We start from the raw sequence: 11,893 nt of genomic DNA on the forward strand, positions 1-11,893 counted from the left end.
AGATCGCACCACTGCACTCCACAGCCTGGGCAACAGAGTCAGACCCCGTCTCAAAAAAAAAAAAAAGAAAGAAAGAAAGAAAAGGGTCAAAGGTTCTGCACATTGCACCTTACTGGGAGTCCAGGTGCCAAGAAAGGGGGAAGGAAGAAAAGGGCCATGTGCAAATGCCATGGCCGCCATCTTGTTTGAGCCCCTGCTTCACACCCTCTGTTCTCCATAATGCATGCTTCTTCCCTGTCTACCTTGCCTGGGACCTCTGCATTGCCCTGCTTAACAGGAGTGCAGGGAGAGTTCCTGCTCTTCCCTGGACTCCTGTGTAGAGGCATTTTTCAAAATGTTCACAGAATGTGGATTCTGTGGCACTAGCAGCAGTAATGCCCAGTAAAGCCTACAGTCCTTGTTGACTTCACGTCCTGGAAGAAATCCAGAATTTAACAGTGAAAGATTTACTAGTGCAGGAACTTCAACAGCTGGTATTAAGAAGATTATGAAACTGAATAATGTAAAAATGATCAGTAGAGAAGCTCCTGTGCTCTCTGCCAAGGCAGCCCAGATTTTTATCACAGAGTTGACTCTTTGAGCCTAGATTCACACAGAGACTAAAAAGCACTGGACTCTATAGGGAAATGATGTCACTATGGGATTTACAAAATTAGATCAGTTTGACTTTCTCATTGATATTGTTTTCACAGATGAACTGAACCCTCCAAAGCGTTAGGAGGAGGTGCACCAGTCTATAACTCCTGCCAAGCCCATCTAGTACTACTTCACACTGGCTTAGCAACCCTCCACGGTCCAAGTCTAGGGACAGCAGCAAGGCCAGGAGACCACTAGCTCTATGACCACCATCCAGCTTGGGTAGATCATCATGCAGCCTCAGCAGGGCCAGATCATGCCCCTGACAAGCAGGTTGGAGAAGGTCAGCAGGTGCAGATTGTCCAGGCCCAACCACAGGGTCAGGCCTAACAGTCCCAGAGTGACACTGGACAGACTATGCAGGTTATGCAACAGATTAACTAAAACAGGAGAGATCCAGAAAATCTCAGTGCAGCTGAAGTCAGGCCAGCTAGAATATATTCTCTTAGTCCAGCTTGTATCAGGTACTCAAGTTGTGCAGAAACAGATCTAGATGCTTGCCACCAATGCCCAACAGATTACAGAGACAGAGGTCCAGTAAGGACAGTGGTGGTTCAACCAGGTCACAGATGAACACAAGGTCTAGCAGCTCCAGCACATTACCATTCCTGTGGACCAGGACCTCACCCAGCCCATGTTCAACCAGTCAGTCAACCAGCTCTCCTACAGGCAGGACCCCCGGGGGACCTATGACTGAGAGTCTGAACTGACAAGGCCAAGGACACCCAAGACAATTTTTGCCATACGGCTTTATAGTTATGGATTATGGGCACAGCCTCCCTCCTCAGAGGACCCGGCTGACCTCTCAGCACCTCCCACAGGCCAGGACACTGGGACACTTGGGCCTCATCCCTGGGGCCTGAGATTATTCAACAGAAAAATGTAATTCTTTTTGTTTTCTTTTTTCCATTTATTTTCCTCTAAGGAGTCAATATTTCAATATGTCGAGCTGTGTGTCCAATGCTATGAAATGAAAATATTAAATGACATATTTATGGCATTTTCTTGAAGAGTGTGGTTTAAGAAATATTTCCCCCTTTGGTTTTCCTTTTTTCGGTTCTCACTGCCACTTCTTTTTAGGTGCAAATCTCCCCAGGAGTGTCCTGTATTTCCTGACTCTTGGAACAACTGCTGCCCCCAAGTTTTACCACCTTTGCTACCCTCAGATTGAGTTAGGTGAATGTATATAGCTTCGTTTTCACCAGTGACCCTTTCCCCTTCCCTTGCTCTCACCCCTGAGCTGTGTTTCTGTATCCTGAGGCCATGGAAACATTCCTTGCATTTAAGAGACAAATTCATTCCCCACGGAGAGTGGGTGAGCTCATTCCTACACCCTTCTTTCCCAGGGACCCAGGAAGACTAGAACTTTGGGCATTTGCTGCCCATCCCCCTTTATTTTAAAATGCGTTAAACATTGTGCTAGTTCCCTTTGCTGCATGGACTTCAAACTACATAAAATGCAATAAACCTCATTTTAGATTAAAATAATGGGCAAAGGACTTGAACAGACATTTTTCCAAAGAAGTTATACAAATAGGCAAAAATCACATGAAAAAGCGTGCGACATCATTAGTGATCAAGAAAATGCAAACCATTGTCTCAATGAGATATCATGTCATACCTGTTAGGATGACCACTATCAAAAAAACAGAAAATAACAAGTTTTGGTGAGGATGTGGAGTAATTGAAATCGTTACACATTGTTGTTGGGATTGTAAAATGGTGCAGTCACTTATGTTTCCTCAAAAGTTTGAAAATAGAAGCACTACTACTATTATGATCCAGGAATCTTACTTCTGGATATTTATCCAAAAGAATTAAAAATTGAATCTTAAAGAGATATTTGCACATCCATGTTCACTGCAGCAATACTCACAGTAGCCAAGATGTGGAAGCAACCTAAATGATCATGGATAGAGGAATAGATAAACAAAATGTGGTACATATACAATCAAATATTATTCAGCATTAAAAGAGAAGGAAATCCTAGCACTTTGGGAAGCCGAGGCGGGTAGATTACCTGAGGTCAGGAGTTCAAGACCAGCCTGGCCAACATGGCGAAACCCCGTCTCTACTAAAAAATACAAAAAATAGCTTGGCCTGGTGACAGGTGCCTGTAATCCCAGCTACTTGGGAGGCTGAGGCAGGGAGAATTGCTTGAAACTGGGAGGTGGAGGTTGCAGTGAGCCGAGATCACACCACTGTACTCCAGCCTGGGCGACAGAGCGAGACTCCATCTCAAAAAAATAGAGAGAGAGAGATAAAGAAATCCTGGCACAACAACATGGATCAACCTTGCGGACATTATGCTAAGTGAAATAAGTCAATCACAAGCACATATACTGGATATATAAGATAACTAAATTAAACAAACTTACAGAAACGGAAAATTGAATTACGGTTGTCAGGGCAGTTTTGTCAATGAGTAATAGACTTTCAGCCATGCAAGATGAAAAAGTTCTAGATATCTGCTGTACAACATTGGGCCCGTAGTTAAAAATACTGTACTTGTTGACTTAAAAATTGTTTAAAGGGTGTATTTATTGTGTCTGTTTTACCACAATAAAGAAAACGGGTTGATTAATGTGGAAGACATGAAACTGCACCTCTCAAATACTCCTTCAAAATAGGACTTGCTGCCCAGCTACTTGGAGTTCTGTCAGCTGACTACCTTCTTTTGTCACCTCCTAGAGAGTTTGTCTCATCTGCAGTGTCTCCTGGTTAAACCCCACCTGGCAACCCATGTCCTCTGACTGATGGGGCTTAGAGACCCAGACATTTTATCTGTTTTCAGAGAGTCTGAAAGACAATACCGGGCTCCTACTTGATTTGGCCAATGACTCATGGAACTTGCATAGCTATTCTTCTTCTTCCTTTGTCCAAATATGCTTCCTCCCATTTTCTTAAGCAGAAATTGATCTCTGCCTGCTTCCTGCAAAACCAATCACTGAAAAATCTTGATTGAATGTCACACTTTTGGCGACCCTGCTGATAGTTACAATACAGTCTTTTCTGGTGGTTGAAATATATCTTCAATGAGGATCTCAAATTCTCTCCATCTGTCCATCCATCCATCTGTCATCCTACGTACGCAGTCAAAACTTCCAAGTATCTTTTATGTGCTTTGTGCTGGCTTCTGTCTTTAAAACGCTTTTAATCAAACAATAAATAAAACATTTATGTGCAAGATGACTATGAAAGGAGTAGGGCAGAAATAGACAAGCAAATAAACTCTGCCAGACTGATACAATATAGAAGCACAGAATTACAGTGGTGGTAGTGAAAATGAAAAGGGATGGATAGGAAAAAAGGAGTGATTTTTGGTGAAAAAAAAAATAACAGGAGGTGGTGACTGATGGCAATGTAAGACATCTAAAATCCTTTGAAAGGAAAAGAATACTAAAAAGCATCATATAGGTACATATAGGCATTCATAGATCAATTGCCATAGCTTGCTCTAAACATCTTAAAAGTTTAGCCATTAAATAAAGCAAATTTTAAACCTTGTTAATGAAAGTCACGTTGTAGTTATAACTAGCACGTGGTTTTAAAAATCCCAGGTGGCCGGGCGCGGTGGCTCAAGCCTGTAATCCCAGCACTTTGGGAGGCCGAGACGGGTGGATCACGAGGTCAGGAGATCGAGACCATCCTGGCTAACACGGTGAAACCCCGTCTCTACTAAAAAATACAAAAAACTAGCCGGGCGAGGTGGCGGGCGCCTGTAGTCCCAGCTACTCGGGAGGCTGAGGCAGGAGAATGGCGTGAACCCAGGAGGCGGAGCTTGCAGTGAGCTGAGATCCGGCCACTGCACTCCAGCATGGGTGACAGAGCGAGACTCCGTCTCAAAAAAAAAAAAAAAAAAAAAAAAAAAAAAAAAAAAATCCCAGGTCTTTCTTGTTGGTTTGGTTACTGTGATCAATGAAGTATTTCTTTTATTTAATTAAATAACCCATATCCCACTGATATCCCACATATAACATTTCTAGTGATTAGTAAAACTACAAACTTTATTAGCCAATTTATTGAAATCACTGTGCACACTGATTCTGTTTTAAGTTTTTTTGATGTCTTTCTTTCCTCCTACCTTTACTCTATAGTTCTCTTGATAACTGTTAGCTTCAACAGTTAAAATTCAAAGTTTAATACGGGTTTATTTTTAAGGGTTTATTTTTCCAATTTCCAAGTCCAGCAGCAAATCTTAGCTCCATGATCTTAATAATATTTCCTCTGTAACAGTGAGAGTCAATCTCCAACTGAATTTTGTAACAATCACTGTTTATAAATATCTAAATCTGACCTTTCGCAGTGCCTTGCTAGACATAATGCTTTCCTGTTACTATACCCTAGCCTGTATTCAAGCTGAAAAGCAATGATTTTATACTTTTTGAATACTGAAAATGTTTTAACCTAAAGCTACTAGATCCTCTGCATGACAGTACTTACATTTTACTGTGTCGTCATTGTTTTTGAGAAAACATATAACCAAAAGTTACTCTAAATTCAACAACACTTTGAAGGACATTTTTATTGTACTATTAGGGCATGCACTGAAATCCATGAGATCATGTTTAAAAACATCTTGTGCAAATTATTTGTTAGATGGTTGTGCATGAGGACAAGTGGAGCCTGTCAACTGCTTTTTATGATTTTGCTGCCCCTCAGGTTTCCCCAGTCCAGAAATTGGAAACCATTTTCAAAGACAATGGAGACTCACTAATAATTTTAGCATTGCAAGACTATTAATGATAATAAGCAGAGATGTTTTGGATAGATTTCGTAGAACCCTTATTGGAAAAGAACAAAGCAATTAAATACAAATAAAGTTTGTCTGTTTCCCTATCATTGGATTTACATCCAATGGGAATATTCTGGAAAAAGATTATTTATTTTTGGAAACTTAGTGTGGTAAGGCAGCCTTATACTATACTTGGTGCATTGTAGTTCCCAGATAATTTTATTTTTTACTTTCCTTCTGTGACACTCATATGTAGTCACAGGTCCCTGAGTAATCACACCTTCTGGAAGCACATTCCCTCTGAAAGTGATGCCAGATCATTGCCTGGCTTCCTAAGCTTCTGTGGTCATTTAATTATGGCCTAGTTGATCTAATAACTATACTCTTGCTTAGGCATTAATATCTAACTTTCAAGCTACAAATTTATAAGCAACAATATTCTTCTTTAGCATTGTTCTAATCAATGAGAATACACATTTCATGGTGTGGTTTCAAGCATTTGACTAGATGCTTGGGGAAAAATATTTTAATAGGGAATTCTGTAAGATGGAGTTCTATCATGACACAGAGTTTATGATGTTTTTAAATAACTTATAAAGCCAACTTTGACCTTAGTCCTTGTGAAACCCCCTTCATTTAGAATAGTTTGATTCCAGATACTCCAAGCATAACTGTGACTTCTTTTGGCTTAGTTCACTTCAAAAACCATAAAATCTTCTAAGATATAAAATGAAAATAACCTACAAATATTATCTAGTCTATTATTTAGATAGATCATAGCTGTCTTAAGATGCATTAAGAAATTTGAATGAATTGCTTAATAAAACTGTGCCTGCTGTGTTCATGAGTTTATGTCATCATGGTGAAAGTTTTAGCTTTTCATTACCAGCAGGTTGCAGATGCTGATTCACATAACATATTTAATGTTTTTGTCTCTGCTCAAGATTCTTTGGGACTCACCATTAAATATGTAAGGATGAAAACAGGAGAAAATATATTGTTTCATATAGTTTTACAAATAATTTTTAGATTCAGCTGCCTTAAGTATTTTAAGACTGATCACATTACCAGAGCAATCTACTATACATCACATTTCTACTCTTTGGATATTAAGACAGTGCATTTCAGTACTTTGTTAATCTTGTGTATCTTTCTGAATACTTAAAGTATAAATTTTGCCTTTGTATATTTTTATAATCATAGTTATTTACATATATATTTGTAAAGACAAAATTTATAAATTTAGAATATACATATGTGCATACATGTATATACACACATAAACACATATGAGCTCTTGCTAAAACAAATATATTTAGGGATTGGTAATTTATCCTTTTTATCACAATTCATTTTTGTTGGTTTCTTTGATTTTTGAGATGGAGTTTCATTCTTGTTGCCCAGGCTGGAGTGCAATCGCACAATCTTGGCTCACTGCAAACTCTGCATCCCAGGTTCAAGTGATTCTTCTGCCTCAGCCTCTCAAGTAGCTGGGATTACAGGTGCATGCCACCATGCCCAGCTAATTTTTGCATTTTTAGTAGAGGCAGGGTTTCACCATGTTGGCCAGGCTGGTGTTGAACTCCTGACCTCAGATGATCCACACGCGTTGGCCTCCCAAAGTGCTGGGATTACAGGATCAAGCCACCATGCCCGGACTTGCAATTTATTTTTGGGAACCACATTGTGTTAGTCCGTTTTGACACTGCTATGAAGAAATACCTAAGACTGGGTAATTTATAAAGGAAAGAGGTTTAATTGGCCCACAGTTCTGCATGGCTGGAGAGGCCTCAGGAAACTTACAATCATGAAGAAGGTGAAGGGGAAGCATGCTTGGACCTTCTCACATGGTGACAGGAGAGAGAAGGGAAGAACAAAGCGGGGAGAGCCCCTTATGAAACCATCAGATCTCATGAGAACTCACTCTCTGTCATGAGACCAGTATGGACGAAACCACCCCCATGATCCAATCACCTCCCACCAGTCTTTCCCTTGACATGTGGGGATTAAAATTTGAGATGAGATTTGTGTGGGAACACAAAGCCAAACCATATCACACATTTTGAACTGTGTTAACAACAGATTATAGTATATTCCTTTAGGGACATTCTCTTGGAAAGAAAATACATATTGATACATATTAATCAGATGTAATGACTTAAAATACTGAAAGTGGGTCCTAGGAGAGATTTTTAGATTTTTCAATTTTTTTAATAGAAATTCCATTCTGTTTGTTTTACCAAATTACTAAGTATCCAGAAATTGAGATGATTCATGTGAAAACAACATATAAATTTAAGATACTGCAAAATGAACATGTATCTGTATATTTGATGAGTATCTGTGAATCTCTTATGTGATCTAAAGAAGACTCTGCATTTAGTCATCTGTGCTGCAAATCAGTGGAAAACATTCATATTTGCAACATACTGGAATGGATTTAAGGAAATTGAGATTATATAAGAAAATCTATTTTAGAGCACTAAATTAGTTAGCATATAATTGCTAGAACTGTTAAAATTATAAATAACAGAGACTTTATGGCCTGCAGATAGCATATATTCTTTGTTACTGCAATGCCTAGAAAAGTTAGCTGTAACTCTGCTCCTTTTTCTCCTGTCTACAAAAAGATTATTGAAAGACATATAAGTAAAAGTAACGTTATTGTCAGGAATATTTTGAGTCTGCTTTGAATTTTGAAAATGAATAAATCAAAACTCTGGGACTTTATTCCTAATTAACAAAATGACTTGTGATAGTCATTTTTATATCTTACGACACCATGGATAAACTCTACCATTATAAATATACATTACAGCACTAGAATTAAAATGCACTATTCCATCAATTGTCCTAACATAAATATACTATCTATAGTAAATATTACATATTTGAGTAAACATTAACACTTTTGTACATAAGAAAATTTACAAGTAAATATTTTTGCTAACAGTTATTAAATTGAAAAATATTTTAAATATTCAGATGTGAATAGTGTAAGCTTCTTTACAAAGCTTACTGAAGAAATTTCATTTTCTAAAATAAGTTTCCCTGAAGCAAGCAGAATCATTCAAAATTATTTCACTGATGTTATGTTTTTACTTAGATGATAGGTAGATGGTAACAAGCACTTCCTTTGGATGGTTATAGTGCTGGTAGTGGAGTACACAGCAGAAAACATTTTCAGAGAGGTGATGTAACATCTTTTCATTTTTCTATTTCTAAGTGTATTTAGTACAATAAAAAGCATTGTTGCACTTCAATCCAAAGCAGTGTTGGCACTGAACTCTTTGTTAACCATGCACAGCCACTCCCAGTTTTGCTGACATAATTTCAGGTGTAGATGCCTCGTAGAGGAAGTTTAGATACACAATTCTATTAAGACTAGAAATGCCTGCTCTTAGCAACCATAACCTAGCACTCTGCCTTCTCCTCTTGTTTTAACCCCGTTCCTACGAATTAAAGCACATTCAATCAAACTCCTTTTCGAACACTAGATCTGTTAAAAATATTTAGGAACCTTATGAACCTTAGTTAAGACCAGAAAGAAAGAAAGAAATAATATTACAATCTTACAGTACATGATATATTGTCTATAGGCCTTCACAGTACTTCAGATGCTATTGGAAAGCAATGAAATAATGTAGTTAAAAAGCTCTTTATTACAAATATTTAATATGAAGCTTCAAAATTTCAACTCTGAAATAAATTGGAATAAACAAGGTTAAAAGTAGCTTATTTCACTAATGAGGAGCAAAGACTTCAAGATGTGAGATTAGAGTGTCATTATTCCCCAGCTAATTACTGGGGAGATGAATAGTGAGACTCTATACACCTTCTGTAATGTTTTATAGGTACTTATCAGGCATTCAGCTCAAAATTTTGATACTTAACACCATCATTTGCATCTTATTGGTTATTCTGTACTGTGAATTTAAAAATTCCTCGGTGATGTACATGTGTGTTTGAGGCTTTTAAAGGATAATTTTGTTTGCTTTCCCTTTTTATTCATGACAGTGACCCCTTTTCTATAATCCAGCAGTGAGAAGGAGTGGAAAATAGAATTAAAATAGTAATGCCAGCCTGAGACTGGGAAAAGAAATATAGTGCTTGTGTTTTCATGCAAGACTCTGTGTGGCTGCACATTATAATGAGGGAGACAAATGCATTAGACTGAATCACATAAAACTGCCATTTGTGTAGTTGGTGATGTTATGTAGTTCAGCCCAATATTTTGAGGTTCTTTTGATGCCCACAGTCTTTGTACTAATCTGTACTAATCTAATTAGTGCTGCTGAAGCTTCAGGCATATTCCATCATTATACTTATAACATGCAGAAACATCTCTTTGTATAAGGGAAAATTAAAGCAAGCAGAAAACAACATTATGAGGACTTCAAAATACCAGTGAGAGTTTCATCATTATCAGGAAATTTTTGAGTCTACTTTGATCTCTTAAAAATAAATACACATTCCAAAAACTCTGATACTTCATTCTAGTTAAAAAAATATTAACTCTTATGCCATCACAAGAGATTGAGATATGCTTGAGTATGACAACATCAAAACATATTTATCTAGGATCAACTTGATAAACTCTTTGAAAGAAAACATTAATATCTCTATATGGTAATTTTAGTTAAAAGTTATACAGACATTAGAATAACATGTTAAATTATCGGGGGAACCAGCCCCCAATATTTCAACGTAGGTTCTTTTCTATTTTCCCTAAGTGTCTGCTGGTCTGAGAAATAAAGAGAAAGAGTACAAAGAGAGAAATTTTACAGCTGGGCCTCCAGGGGTGACATCACATGTCAGCAGGTTCCGTGATGCCCCTCAAGCCGCAAAACCAGCAAGTTTTTATTAGGGATTTTAAAAGGGGAGGGGGGTACGAACATGGAGTAAGTCACAAAGATCACATGCCTGAAAGGGCAATAAAAGGTCACAAGGGCAGAGAGGCAGAGCAAGATCACAAGGCCAGGGTGAAATTAGAATTACTGATGAGGTTCCATTATCCCACTGGACACGCATTGTCATTGATAAACATCTTAACAGGAAACAGTGTTCAAGAGTAGACCAGTCTGACTAGAATTCACCCGACTGGAATTTCCTAATCCTAGCAAGTCTGAGGGCACTGCAGGAGACCAGGGCATATTTCATCCCTTATCTTCAACTGCACAAGGCAGACACTCCCAGAGCAGCCATTTATAGACCTCCCCCTGGGAATGCATTCCTTTCCCAGGGTTATTCCTTGCTGGGAAAAGAATTCAGTGATATTTCTCCTATTAACTTTCTGCAAGAAGAGAAATATGACTCTGTTCCACCCAGCCTCACAGGTAGTCAGACCTTATGGCTATTTCCCTTGTTCCCTGGAAATCTCTGTTATCTTGTTCCTTTTTAGGATGCCCAGATTTCATATTATTCAAACACACATGCTTTACAAACAACCTGTGCAGTTAACGCAATCATCACAGTGTCCTAAGGTGACATACATCCTCAGTTTATGAAGATGATGGGATTAAGAGATTAAAGTAAAGACAGGCATAGGAAATTATAAGAGTATTGATTGGGGAAGTGATAAATGTCCACGAAATCTCTACAATTTATCTTCAGAGACTGCAGTAAAGACAGGGATAAGAAATTATAAAAGTATTAATTTGGGGAACTAATAAATGTCCTTGAAATCTTCACAATTTATGTTCTTCTGCCACGGCTTCAGCCGGTCTCTCTGTTTGGGGTCCCCGACTTCCCGCAACATTAAATAAATAAAATTTGCATAAATAAAAAAGAAATAATCATTTTCATAATAGGAGTTTAAAATTATTTCCTAATTTAAATAGCTCTCAAATTTGATTCAGAAACTATGTTTTAATGAAGCAATCTGAAACAGATCTGAATTATCACTCCTTAATTACTTCTTTAATTATTTATATAAAAACAAGACCAAAATAATCTAAGGCATGAGAGTTCTAAAGACAATGTCCCATAATCCTAGCTTTCTATGTTTAAGACTGAAAGCACCCATGCTATGAAAATATAGGCATTACAAATATACATTTTTAGAATTGTGATATTAGAACTATTATCCCAGCTGTGAATCAATGACATTTATTGTGTACTGATCTATATCAGAGATTAAGAGATTCCTGGCCGGGCGCGGTGGCTCAAGCCTGTAATCCCAGCACTTTGGGAGGCCGAGACGGGCGGATCACGAGGTCAGGAGATCGAGACCATCCTGGCTAACACGGTGAAACCCCGTCTCTACTAAAAAATACAAAAAACTAGCCGGGTGAGGTGGCGGGCGCCTGTAGTCCCAGCTACTCGGGAGGCTGAGGCAGGAGAATGGCATAAACCCGGGAGGCGGAGCTTGCAGTGAGCTGAGAACCGGCCACTGCACTCCAGCCCGGGCGACAGAGCGAGACTCCGTCTCAAAAAAAAAAAAAAAAAAAAAAAAGAGATTCCTGTCATAGAACCCTTAGCAGAAGTAAACTAAATGATATTGTTTGATAAACAAGCAAATTC

General features: G+C 38.2%; 1 pseudogene; it reads left to right on the plus strand.

The window, feature by feature from the left end:
• Positions 1 to 334: 334 nt before the first annotated feature.
• On the plus strand, positions 335 to 1,333 carry LOC104666027 (annotated as a pseudogene).
• The last annotated feature ends 10,560 nt before the right edge of the window (positions 1,334 to 11,893 follow it).

The sequence above is a fragment of the Rhinopithecus roxellana genome, chromosome 7 (assembly GCF_007565055.1).
Source record: "Rhinopithecus roxellana isolate Shanxi Qingling chromosome 7, ASM756505v1, whole genome shotgun sequence".
In the NCBI taxonomy this organism is placed as follows: domain Eukaryota; kingdom Metazoa; phylum Chordata; class Mammalia; order Primates; family Cercopithecidae; genus Rhinopithecus; species Rhinopithecus roxellana.